Source organism: Copidosoma floridanum, unplaced genomic scaffold (assembly GCF_036245765.1).
Source record: "Copidosoma floridanum isolate Cflo_tuat_1 unplaced genomic scaffold, Cflo_Japanese_pri ptg000016l, whole genome shotgun sequence".
NCBI classification, from domain to species: domain Eukaryota; kingdom Metazoa; phylum Arthropoda; class Insecta; order Hymenoptera; family Encyrtidae; genus Copidosoma; species Copidosoma floridanum.
In genome coordinates, this window is record NW_028321893.1 from 14,636,943 (window position 1) to 14,651,467 (window position 14,525).

Genomic DNA, 14,525 nt, shown 5'->3' on the forward strand with positions numbered 1-14,525 from the left:
TTAAATTTTAGTATTTTTAATATTTTATATAAAATCAAGGTGGGAAATTTGTGGAAAAATTATAGCACTTTTGCAAAATTATTACAAATATGTAAGATACGTTGGTGGTTTTTTGCCGAACAATAACCTTAAAAAATATTTTTTTCAATTCCCGAGCCTTTCATACATGACAAATGTATAGGGAAGACATAAATATACCGCCGTACCCGCGAAAAAAAATACATGTTGAACTTACATGCATTTACGATTCTTGTATTTTACAGTATATATGTGATTTCTACATGCATGAGAGAACTTCGTTCTTACCGGGGGACTCCGTGTCCCACACTTTAGTTTTTTATTCTTTTTTAGTTATAGTACATTTGAAAATCTTGATTGTTTCTGAAGTCTCTTACATTATGTTATTAAGTGAGTTTGTAAAACCTTAGGTACGCAAAGAAAAAACGTCATTATTGCTTATTTTCTAGGGGAGGGAAGGTATTCATTTTTTTTCTAGCTTAAAGAACATTACAAATAAGATTAGTACTTAAAAATAGTACTAGACTTAAAAATAGTTCGATTTCGATAATTCTTGATATTTAATGATTCAGTGTTAATTTTACATTATTTATTTTTCAATTATTGTTTAATCTTAATTATATTCAGGGATTTTTAATTTTTAGTATCCTTCCGGTTTTTAGATTAGAATCTTTGACGAGTGTATTTTTATCATTTATTTTCTCAAGTGTCACTTGGATAAATTGAGGTACTAATCTTTTATTTAGAATAAAAATAAATAACACTAAAAAATTGTTAGAAATAAATAAAATTCATCAAATGAGAAAATCAAAAGAAAAATTTAACACAAGACTTCATACTTCTTGCTTTTTACAATTTCCGAATTTCTTAGATACCATGATTGTCAATGAAATATATGGTTTAAAATATAACATTATAGTTACAATACGAAGTTTTTATGATAATGTTTATACCTTAGTTCCATAAAAAAAAGGAAAAAGAAATTGAGTTATGTTTTAACGCAAGGGTTTATAAGTTGGCAGGTACTGAAAAGATTATTAAAAAAGTGAGATACTATAATGAGAAAAATGGCATTATTATACGTTGGTAGTTATTTTAATCATATGATATTGATAGTTATGCTGTAAAAAAATCTTCTTATTTATCTGAAATAGGACCCGTAGTTCAGAGACCAAATGTAGATGATATTGCTGTAGATCAGACTGCTGTAGACTCATTACTTTTATCGTCATTTACATTCTGATACTATCGGAAGATTTCAAGAAAGAGCATTGAATCCTATGGCAAGTAAGAGATATGTTGATAGTACTTTTCGTCGTAATTATCAAATTCTCTTATTTTTAACCGAATTTAAAACTTTAGTTTTTTTCACATACATTGATGGTGACGTCATTCATGCTTGGGTTAAATCACAACGAATCGACTGGAGGCTCACTTATGTTCTGTCTACTACTTATGTAGATACGATTAAGTCAACGACATTAATCTTTATTTAAAAGCAAATAGTTCAACTGTCTAAAAAATTTAAGTAAGACAAGAGGTGGTAGTAAAACAATGTCTGTGAAATAGTTGATTTAAATACAACGTTTAATAGTTATACAAAAAATTTACAAAAAACAAATAGTATTATTTGAACTTATTGTGCGTATACTCTGTAATTTGTATTTGCACTGACAACTTAATTTAAAAATTAAGACTTGAATTTAAACTTTTGTACAGTAAAATATTTTTTACTTGTACGAGTATTGGCGTAGTAAATTTTTACAAACCATTGGTAATGTTACAAAAAAAAACTTTTTTACAATGTATGTAAATAAAATAGTAAGAATGGAATTTCTTTTTTTTTCTTCATATTTTCTGTTATTAAGCATAATCATGCGACAATAAATCATGGTAAATTTTTTTTTGTGTTGGTTTTGGAGGTAGGTGACGCTAACATTAGCCATGAATTCTGTGTCAGAGTAATTTAAGAAGCTCTTCTGATACTGTCATTAATCTGAAATATTTATTTAAAAATAATTTAAAAAACTTAATTTATGTTAACATGCACACAAATACTTTTTATTCGTCACCTCAATATTTCGTCTTGGATATTGACAGTAATGACTTTTCTAACACTTATGTTCGTTTACTTTAAATTTTTATAATCAGCTATCAATTAATTGAACTCTTGAGTTATCTGTGATGAAGGGTGAATTTTTTTTCCAAGTCTGTTTGTTTGGATTGTATTAAAAATTAATTCTTCAAAAGAAAAATAATAAAATTGGACTCTACTATTTGAACTTTCTGATTTAAATAGCCATGCTCCAAGATTCCAAGTTTTTCATTTAAATTTCCATGATTATGGCAAAGGAGCAAGAAGACAGTAGTTTTATTATCAAATTAAAAAAAACTAATACTGTCAAGTTAAAACTTTTTTTTAGAAATGGAACGAGTAAATGTAATAAAGGTTATTAAAAAATCTTAAAACATAAATACATACTGGTTTGGAGATATGCAGCTTGAGACCATAATTTTTACATTATAGATTTATAGATATGAAGCATATACACGTACTGGATAGCATCGTTATTGACGACACGAAGATTGTAGCATCCAGACATGCCTTCTCTAAGTTGGCCAAATTACAAGTTACTGGAGAAACACGGTAAGAATCTTTTTCATTGCATTCATAAATTGCAATAAAAAGAAAAAGTCTTTCAAAATTTGTGCTCTCCAAATAAAAAACATTTTTATTCAAATATCTTGAAGTCGTGACTAGCTTGTAGTTGGCACGTAAAACGTCTCTCATCACAGATGCTTCTTTTCAGTTATTGAATTAATATTTATGTCAACAATATCAAATAACTGTGTTACAACCGTCTTTCTTCAATGCTGGGTAAATAGGTAAGTGCCCTGAAAAAAGAAAATGACACCAGAACTTTACGATTCAATCATGACATTAAACTCAATTACTGCTCATCCCTGGAATTACAATAATAGTAAAACAGATTACTAACAACTTGTATAAAATAGTTTAAACATGCGTGATTGGGTAAAAATAACTACTTAAGGTAGTTGATCCAACTGAGTGGTTCTTATTTTCTCAATGTGGCGGTTCGTATGTAAGCGCAAGTGACGCAGCACAAAAAATTTGAGTACCACTGATGTACACATATGAATAGTGATGTGTACACGAACACGACTACATGTATACGTGAGCGAGCCCGAAGACTTGGCAGCGTAGCTCAAATAAGCTCAATGTAACTGCAGACTGCAGAGTGCTTGCTGTAAACAAACGTTCGCGATCCGTAACTTTTGATTGTTTAGGGTTATGTTCGTTTGTTATGATTATTAGTAAAATGTCGAAACCGCAAAAAAGCCATATAAATATTGAGGTAAATTTGCTGTAAAAAAAAATGTGAAAACAAAGATCAAAAAGTTCTATGCCATGAACGCTGCAAAAAAAATTTTTTTATAAAGTCTTAGAAGGCTGTAAAATCGTTGATATGAATAAATTAGCAAAGGATTTTAGATGTTAGAGGTGAGGATCACCAGCGCAATCATTTATTTGATTTAAAAAAAGCAATGAAGGAACAACGACGCGGTCTCCACAGAACTTTCACTATACAGTGTGATGATTGTAAAAAATAGTGTGATGTATCAACCAGTCGAACCCATTCCTGTAATATCAAAGTCTGTTCTGAAATCAATACATTAGCTGTACTTGGTAAGTATTGTTAATATTCGAAAAACACTTACCATTAATCATCTGCATATTAAAGGTAGATTCTGAAGAAAAAGGTATTTTAGATCAACTATCGTAAGACCGTAATTTCCTTAATTATGGGTGTATTGGGATAGAGCAAGTGCAAGTACTAAGCCCCTTAGTTGAAACAAATGTACAAAGTCTGCCCAGTAATCTTTGCATTTTGACCGCTTACAAACCTCCATTGTCTTTAAAACACTGTAGGCTCTAATAGTTACGGTAGCTGAACTTGCTGCATTGTACTTGAAAAATAGTTACCAACAAATTTTTCGGTTAATATTATGCAAGCTACTTTAAAACACTTCAAGATGACATCTTAAGCGAAGGAACTTCTATAAGCCCTGACAGCCCAATTGGACCTTGAAGGACGAGATGGAATTCTAAAGGACTATCAAGGAAACGAAGTCGTACTGAGTAGATCAGCTCTGTGATGTTGGATAAGAGAGTGCCACAAATTAATCAAATCCCTGGTTGCTTACCTTCTTACTTGAAATATTATTCCAAACAGTACCTAAAAACAGTGATGCAGGATTTGGAGTGCCTGAACGTATAGATCTCCAGTTCAAAGTGTAGATCTCGTTATATTCTAATAGTGCTGCATTCATGTTGAACCTGCCAGTACTGTTTGGGAAAACTCTAACATGTCTTCCAGAGTGACAGAATTTCGGATGTACAAAGACAAGCTGAGTACGCCCTTCCCAGCGTCGCGCTGTATGGTGAATGTATAAAATCGAAAAAGGCCCTCCAGCTTAAGAGAATTGGGTCGCTCCCGTGGGGAGGTAAATGGGAGCACGCGTATGTGTATAAGGTGTCGTTATGAAGTCTGCTGTACTAACGTAGCCCAAAAACTTCCGCTCTTTCTTGATTATGAAAAATGCATTTGTGTTAAACTCTCCCGTACTCATTAATGTATCAATAAAACACTTCAAATAAATTAAAGAATATTCTCTAAGGTATCTAGTTACTTATAGAATAAATTAAACAGCACTAATACTTTTTGTATGAAAGATACAACAAAAGGAGTAAACGGCATAGTCAATCTGATCTTCTACCGATAAAAGTGTGCTATAAGCTTCGAAATTAAAGATTTTCATGAAATAGCATTAAAGTACAAAGTCTCATTAAGGCATGTACCAAGTTTAAGATCATAATGTTTAGTAAAACGGCTTCTAGAAGTGATATTGTGAAAAGCTGTCGAAATTATTAGTTTACGTTAGTGCGAATATCTCCATAACTGCAGATGCGATTTTGTTGAAACTTTGCAAGTGTATTAATAACTTGTCATAAATAACACATGAGTTTTTCAAAACATTATCATGGCTACGTGAAGCGTGATAGTTATTTTTCTACAACTTTTTTGACAACTTACACTTGAGCCCATGTTAAAGCCGACGAAAAAGAGAAACTTCGTGAATTTTTTTCTCAAAATCTGTCGACGCGATTGTGTTCGAATTTCGTGACAACATTCATACAATATTTCTTTACAATATTTATTTTTTTTAAACGTTATCATCATTAAGTAAATTGTGCCCCAACTCCCATAACTGACCCCACCCTAAAGTACCGATGCAAAGAGTTGAACTGGAAACAATTGAAACTGGCCTGGAATTAGAGTATAGCTAACCAGACCTCTTCATCAACACAAAACTCTGCTGTATTGGCCAGATCATCTAAGGTGTCTTGGAAAGATGCAACGGATGAGGGAATGCAGGTTTGGGGGACAAATGTGCCCTTGGACTTTGGCAGTTCAGATGGACAAACATCTTGTGCTCACGACACTAACTGGGAGATAGGGTGGACGCAAAATGACCAGAGAGAGAAAAAGGCCACCTAAGCCAAGTCAGTCAAAGCTCTTCAGAGTTAAGGCTTACGTTACACTAATGATGAGCGTGGGGAAGATCTTGAGGACTTCCTACATTGCCTGGATGACTGTTGGGTTAGTGAGGGTCTTAACGTCTGAGTTCTTTTAGGAGCATTATCTTACATCCTGCTCAACTGAACAGCGTGGTGGCATAAGATCAGTAAACGGAACTTGGCTAACTATTGCGAATGTTTCAAGAGGCCATTTGGACAAAAATATCAGAGAGATAACATACTTTAGGATTTATATACCCGGACTCAAGAAAATAATGAGAAAATCTGTTTTCCAATCAATTTTTGTTATATTGTATTAAAATTTTGTATTAATATTCAACTGACTACTAAATAGTAAAATAACTTATTCTTCAGAACTTACTTCCTGTATCAGAATGTAGGATACTGGTTTTTCCAGTGTACTCTGGTCCAGTATGCTCCAGTCACAAGACTCGAGTTGCAAAATAGCCCTGGAGGTGATGACACTTTTGCAATGGAAACTAGCACCAACATGCAATACTTTAGTATTAATTTTGTTTTTAGTATAAACATATTTTACCATTTGCGTGATTCTTATAAAATTTTTGTTGATATTAAACTGACGCAGATTTGTCCATGTGAATTTGAAAAAACCAATTTGTATTAGATGCGTAAAACTGTGTTTGAAAGCTTTTTTCAACGGATTATTGCATATGGTAGATTTTTTTCACAAGATTTTAAACTTGGCCTTTTAGAGGTAAGAAAATACTTATGTCGTGCTTTTTTATTCCTAATCTCTAAGTTATGAGTAACTGTAATCTCACAAATGGGTTTGTTGTAAATATTACTACTATTTGACATTTTCTCTTGAATTAGTGAAGGTAGTTGTTTCCTAAATCAAAAGTATGAAAAAAGGTACGAAATTTCTAGCAACACTAATGTAAGTATAGTGCTCTTCATTTGGTTTTGGAAGTTAATTAAGTAATTTTCAAGTATGTGGTAACGTCGCATTGTCAGCTGATTACAGGCTGTATGTAAGTAGATAAATGTATATCTTTACGTATGTATATGTGTACGCATAGACATTCCCTTTTATTTATTGAGTATAGGTTGATACATAAAATCATCTGCTACACCCAACGTAACCTCAGTATTGTATATCTGTATATTTGGTTGACACAAATATTTGAAAACAACTTCTTATTTGTTTGTACGTACGTTTTATTATTGAGTTCTTTATTTGGCATTTAATGATATTCAAAATTTTTGTGTTAAAACGTATTTAAAAAATAAGTATTTTGAGAACCTCAGGTATTTCCTTTAATTTACAATTTCTGACGTTCTTTTGTTTAGTTATAACAATTACATTACAACTTTAGTAGCAGTACATAATAGTTTTTTTGAATACATGATAAAACATATACATGTATACTTTTTATCAAAAAAGCTTTTAATCTCTCTAAGCTTGTTAAATTATTATAGTTTTATACAAATTTTATCTTTGACGACTGTTAACGTTTGTATTTGTCGCCTATCGGTGTTAAGAGAAAAGATTTTTTTATTGAAGTTATACTTCTATAGGCGCGTTCTGCCCTACGGAGTAAATCGACGATTTCAGATTGGTGATCTTGAGAAAAAGTGTAACGGAAGTGGATTTGGCTTGATTCTCCCCCTTCACCCCAACCCTCTCGACTTACTTCCGGTCCCCCTACACAACGCAACATCCAACGTCATCGCACCGCACCTTTACCACACATTTTTAATTTACTTATTTTTTTCTTTTCACCAATTTCTATTGGGAAAAAAAAGACAGAAAAACAGTTTCCAAATAGATTTGAACCCCCGTCCTCTTGCACACTAGGCAAACCCTTAACCCACCCTGCTATGAGCGGGCCCGACAGAGGAAAACCAATTACTTCATTTTGTCTTACAATTCGTAACTTATTTTAATTGTAAATTTTTATTTATTGTGGGTTCATTCATTTGGTTTTATTTTACATTAAATAAACAAGTTATTTAATGATATATATTTTTTTGCTACACGATTTTTACTTTATTTTTAATTTGGAACATTAACTTATTTGTCATTAATTTGTTACTTTCAAAATGAACATGCTTGGTCCCTTTTTGTGTTGATAAAAGAAAAAAAAAAAATTATAGATCTATTTGAAAATGTAACAGGTTTATTAAATAGTAATTTTTCATATAAACAAAAAAAATGACAGCTTTATATAGATCTTATAAATCTAATTTAAAGTAATTTTTCCATAAAGTTACATGTTAAATTAAAAATTCCTTAAATTAAACATGTGGAAAAGGGTGCAGTTGAACGATCTGATATTTTGTAAGGGTATTTCTTATTTTCTGAGGAAGTTTTTTTAAAACCATCGGAAGATTCGATGAAAAGCACAGTCTTGTACTGGCCAGCTGCCATATTGTTTATTTTGTATTGTGCCATAAAATATTGTTTATAATTGTTCTGTTGTAAGATATTAAAATATTTATTAAAATCACACCCAACTAACGTAAGTATACTCATTCCATCGATAATTGCACCACCTTTGTACATGATATCGTTTCATACGAGGTATACTTATATTTACAATTTATACATTTGCCGTATAATTTTATAGAAGTGCAACTTCTTACTTGGGTACCCACGCACCCACTGTCCACTAGTTTATTACATATTAGTCACCTGCAAATAAAACGTAGGGTTATTTTTTCTAAAAAAAAGTTTAGTTTACTTCTACTATTAATTTTTCTAAATAATTAAAAAAAAAAAAAAAAAATGGTGCATAAAAGTATTCTACTTGAAAATTTTTGTTGCTTGTTCTAAAGGGGCCTAAAATTAAAAGAGCCGTTTTACCGGATACCAAGCCAGTAGCGCACTTCGCATATGTTGAGAAAGGAATAAACGTGACTGAATCTACAAACGAGAAAATTTACTGCTCGTATTTTGCTTATAATAGGTTTTGCTTTAACCTATTTTACCACGCTTTATTAACTTCACTTGTAACTAACTACATATGTAAGAAAATTTTCGAATCTTAATTTGACCCACTTCCCGGTCTTCAAATAGGATAAAATTTTGCACACGCTCTGAGTTCTGATGACAATACATGACTAGCTAAAAAACGTCATTACAAATCTCATATGGCGGCTTCCCCAAGATGGCACACTGGATGTTTAAAATCCACCCCCATGATATGGATATCAAATGAAAAGGTTTACTGTCAGAAATACGAAAAAAAGTCACGTGACTTAAATCCAATATGGCGGCCGTCTCAAGGTGTTGGATTAGCTATTTGAAGTGCAGCCCTATGATTTAGGTATAAAATAAAAGGGTTTGCTGAAAATAATGTGAAATGACATTTTCTTACGAAATTATGTCATGGGTATCAATCAATAAGGTTTGACAAGACGAATTTAAAGATTGGACTTTGAGTCTATGAGACCCCACATAAGCCAAGGTAGGGTACGCGCCGAGGGCTGAACGGTATGAGGGTGGTGAAAAATATCAAGCCGCTAGCGTCACCTTAGGGCACCGGGCACAACCCAATTGTAAGCCTTGCCCCCCTACATGGACCTCTGGGGGGATCGACCGCCTATAAGACTAAAAAGTATAAAATAAAAATAGTAGTTTCCAAATCTAAAAAACATGCTTTTAACACGCACTAAAAATTAAAAAATAATTCGAATATTTGGTTTGATGACTCAAAAGTTTTCCCGTTGCCAAATCTTCATTAGATCGCAGGTAAACATAAACAATTTCAGAAATTAAATATTTACTATGATTTATTAAGAAAGAAAGCGTGGAGCATTTATGTAATTTTTACTCTTTTTAGACAAATCATTTAAAAAAGATAATTACCTACTTATAACCATTTTGCATAGGTAATCATTTATCGTTTATCACGTACTGAAATTGTTTATGTTTACCTGCGATCTAATGAAGATTTGGCAAAGAGAAAACTCTTGAGTCATCAAACTAAATATCAGAATCATTTTGTAATTTTTAGTGCGAGCTAAAAGCGTGTTTCTTAGTTTTTTAAACTATTTTTTTTCGACTTTAGAGGGGCCTAAAATCGAAAGGGATCTTTTACTGCATATCAATAGGCTTAATCGGCAAACGAAAAAATTTGTTGCTCGTTTTTTGCTGACAGGTTTTGTTATATATTTTATTGCTAACCCTAGAAGAGCTTAAATTAGAGATGGTATAGGTTTTCTGACAGCTTTAAAATAAATTCACACTGAACATAATTCCAGAAACTGAGCTCCCTTTTACGTTTCTTTTCCAATCCAAACGCTGAGATGTTGCCCTTATATTTGGAGCAGCGTTAGGCTATTTAGAGCATATACCGTTCTATATTTAGGACTGAGTAAACTGGGCACTGAGCACTGAGCATGTGCCTTACTGTTATTTAAGGAGTTTTAGACTGTGCACATGGAGCGACTCTTTTTAACTTCAGGACGTGCATTACTTCAAATAAGTAGCTGAAGCTTTAATAATGTAGTACAGCTCCTATAATATAAGAGAGCGCTTAGTTCGTTCAATTTTTTTGATGGAAACAAGAAATAAATCTCGATAAGATTCGCAATGTTTTACCTCTTCATGAGAAATCTAGAGTTGTGATTTTTAATTTCTCAGATTTGTCAGTACAGTACACTTTCAGTTGTTGTACTTAAATAGCTAACTATTTACGAGTTTTGAGCGTCTAAATAGTCAGCTGGCGAACCTTGTATCTAAAATTTGTATGTGCAGTGACGAACCATACGCCAAAATTTGGCTGTTTACCCATAATTTATATCTTACCCCGATATCTTCATAACTAATAATGCGAAGGCTCTACCTGGCAAGCTTGACAAAAAAGGATTTTTTAAGTTATCCTCAATAAATTGCAAGATGATGTAAGAGAATTGCTGAATACTTGCTTCTCGTCATTTAATTGATTGATATTTGGGCCATAACATGCATCTTATACGGCTTTCTTGCAGTTATGTACTAAGGTAGTTCTTTCCTTATATATAGCAGGGTAAAAAGAGTATTTAAAGTATTAATAAAAATTTATTTTCTGAATTTTCCATATTGCACGTTTAGGTAATGTTAACCATAGAGATCAACTCATTAAATCTCAACAATTTTTTTTGTTTTTCTTCAGGCCTTAATTTTTCAAAACTTGTTCTGATCCTAAAAAAATTTTAAATAAAGTAACCTAAAAATTTTTTTTTAAATATTTGATGAGTAAAACATTTTGTACTATTCTTTATAAATAATCGTAAAAAATTTATAATGAGCAGTACATAACTTTTGACGGATTAACTATTTTTTTAAATTTCTTCGGTAACTTTATTTGACATCTTTTGAGGAATAGAGCAAGCTTTGGGCAATTAAAATCTGATGAAAAACAAAATTTCTAGATTGATTGAGTTAATCTTTATGGTTAAAATTATCTGAACATGCAACAAGCAAAATTTAAAAAACTAATTTTCGGTAACACTTGAAATATTATTTTTTCGTACGGAATAAGCTTCTTTGTTATTCGATTTTGACTATATCTTATATTAATGATTACAAATTTAATAATATACATGGGTGAAAAACCACCTTAAGTATCGTAATAACTTTCCGAAGATATCATGATTAAATATTTTTAGTGTTGTTTAAGTCCTACTTTTTTTATCGTAAAAGAAGAGCATTCATTTTCTTTATGTTTTGAATTGTCATATGTTAGTGGTGTTTGGGACAACACCAAAAATCATACTTCAATAAGTTTTTTTTCTCAAATCGTGTTTAGAGAAACTTACAGCGAAAGCAATAAAGTGTATGTTAAGAGGGTCCACGAGATTTAAAGATTTAAAGTGTATCTATTGTATGTTCAAAGTAGAATAGTAATTTGTCAAAATTTACATAATTTAAACAAATTTTTTACGAATTAAATAGTATAAAGTCAAAAAATAATTGATGGATTTGATAAGTATGGTTGTTTTTTCAGTCCTGTATAAAATGTCTCGTTAGGTTAGTTCGAAACTGTCTCGAGACAAAAATATCACTTAGAATTTCCGAAGAAGGTTTGTAAAAAGTCACTTTTCTTTTGAGTAAAATAAGTTTTAGGTGCACGATGATAAAGTATTTAACAAACTCTTAGATTACATACAATTACTTATTTTTAGGCTAGTCTTGACTTTGGTCTTAACTTTGGTCATACGGCTAAAGAACAACTTTTAGAGAATTTAAAGTTTCTTAAAAAATTGTTTATCATTAAATTTTAAAATCAATAAAAATTGTTTTTCTTTGAACAGAATTTTAACTGGCAGTAATCACAACAATCATGACTCTTTTATAACTGACATTGAAGATGTTAGTTATATTTTTATAGTCGAAAAAATCTCGAATACATAAAAAAAATGCAACTTTTGATTGAGTTTTAACAAAAAAATTTTTTTCAAATATTAAGTTTATTTTTTGATTCTTATGAAACCGTCCAACAAGGTTTTTGACTTGGTATGGTTTCACAACCATACTTTACAGTGAAGTTCTCTGAAAATTATTAACACAATGATTTTGTTCGATTTAAATTAATTAATAAGCAAGGTACGATTTTTTCGTTCTCTTTTACGAATCTAGAAGTGTTTGATTGATTACATTATCATAAAGAATCCATACATTGTTACTTCGACGGTAAATATGACTTTTGTAATGATCGACAACTTCACTACATGTTTTTCTTGTTGCAAGTCGCCTGGGACCGTCATATGCAACAGTTCTAAGGAGAAGTTGATTTTTTCGAATTTATCGGATTATCAACTAATTTGAAAAGCTTGCAAGCGAAATTTTATAATTCTCGTCACTTTTGTTGCCGATTTTAAAGATGACAACTTTACTTGTGATAGAAGACATGTATTAGTTATGAGTATTCTTATTTTTTTGGACTTATAAGTAGCTTTTGCAGACTCCTTTCACTTGCTCCTTTGACGTTGTGAATAATGAATGTTGACTAAAAACTTGGTATTTTAAAGCGTGACTGTTTATTCAAATAATATCTATATAAAATCAAGATTTCGCCAACATACCGACAGCCCCTTCAGGATTTAGCAACATGGAGGTGCTAAGACAGTACGTCGAAAGGACACTCATGGCTCCTAGAGATTTATCTACGCACTACAGCATTAATACCATATGACATAAGCTAGCATACAATTCACGTTATTGTACTGTTGTACACGTTAAAATGTTTATCGAATAACATAAAAGTCAGTCTCAAAAAGTCACATAAAGTCAAACACATATCTATACAGCAAAAAAAAGTTTTGATAATGTCATACCTATTCCTGCAATCTCGTGCTTTACACTGAGAGTTGACTTTCACAACGAACAATCAATTTTTTAAATAACAAGCTTGTTCAATGAAGTAAAACTCTTCAAAAATTTTCAGTTCTCTATCTTCTATAACAATATTTGTGCGATTTATGACTTTGTGATTCTCACTGTTCTCACATGAGGAATCTTCCTTGATACTTAAATGATATTTAAAAATCTGACTTATAATCCAAGAAATATGTGCAACAGAATTTAGAATTAATGACGATGTATTTGCGTTTCTTTTGTGCCGTGGATATTCAGTAATGTTTTAGCTCTTTGTGCTTATGTATGCGATCTTAATTCTTTTGAAAATGTTCTAAAAATCATGACGAAAAATTTTTCACCCCAAGTTTGAATCTGAAAAAAACTTTGTGTTTGAATCACAGTATTATTGTTTTTTTTTTTTTTTTTTTTTTTTTTAGCGCGTGAGGTATTTTTTAAAATTTTAGACCTCACCCCTACCCTTAATAAAATATGGTAAGATATAATGGAACTCCAATCTTCCTTTAAATCTCACAAGAGATTTTTAAAACGCTGTGTTTATACTCAAAGCCTTAATCTTCACTATTTTTAAATTAAGTACTTCATTTTATTGGTTCATCAGTTTTTTAGCATGTAAAGTAAATAATAAATATTTTCAATTAACAAGGTTCACATGGTAATACATAGTATTTAATTTGATTGTGTCGATAAAATAGACATTTCAAGATATAAGACAAATGTTAAAACTTTACATAAAATGACTTTGATTATTCTTACATTCATGCTTGGCCAAGGGTGCAATTGTTAGAATATAATTATGAGTAGTGAGCAGATGCATAAGTAATTCCACTGTGCTTTCAAAATCCTAATTTAAAAAAAAAATGTATCAGGGTACGCAAAAAGAGGGATCCTATTTATTTTTATACACTTTTAAGAGTATACAAAATTGGGTTACCTATATCAGAGATTACATTTTTTCTCATTAAATAATTTACTGACGGTGGTATAAAAAGGTACATTTTTGTTGTAAAACAATTCTTATTTCATTTAAGCATATATATTTTGCTTAACAGGATTTCTCTATAAAAACTTTTGCTATTACTTTTGTAAGACCCTCAAATTATATAAATAAATACAAAATTTTTGGTGGAATGCATGTACATCAACAAATGTTTTTTTTAAACCCCTAATAAACATTTGGACGTCGAAAAATTAAAAAAATTTTGTAGCTCTTTTTTTTATACTAAATATATTCTCTACAAGTATTTTTTCACAAAAATTGCCAATGCTCATAAATATGGTTAATAGTTCTTCTGAGTAACAGGTATTTGTATGGTTTTAAAATTTTATTAACCTGATTTAAAACAGTAAATCTAATAAATTTGCATAAAGAGTATACGAGTACAATCGAAATCATGTTAGCTGAAGGTGCAATAATGCCAATTATGTAATTTTACTTCGAATATTGTTCAAAAGTTTTATTATATATTTAATTATATTTTGTTTGTCAAGAAGTACTATTTATTGGTATCTCTATATAATTAAATATAAAAGGAATAACAAAAACAAACGTTTTCCGAA

General features: G+C 30.9%; 1 protein-coding gene across 5 annotated transcripts in view; it reads left to right on the forward strand.

Moving 5' to 3' along the window:
- The window catches only part of Smox (Smad on X), a 360,356-nt gene that overhangs the window by 68,645 nt on the left and 277,186 nt on the right, over positions 1 to 14,525 (forward strand). The window lies entirely within an intron of this gene.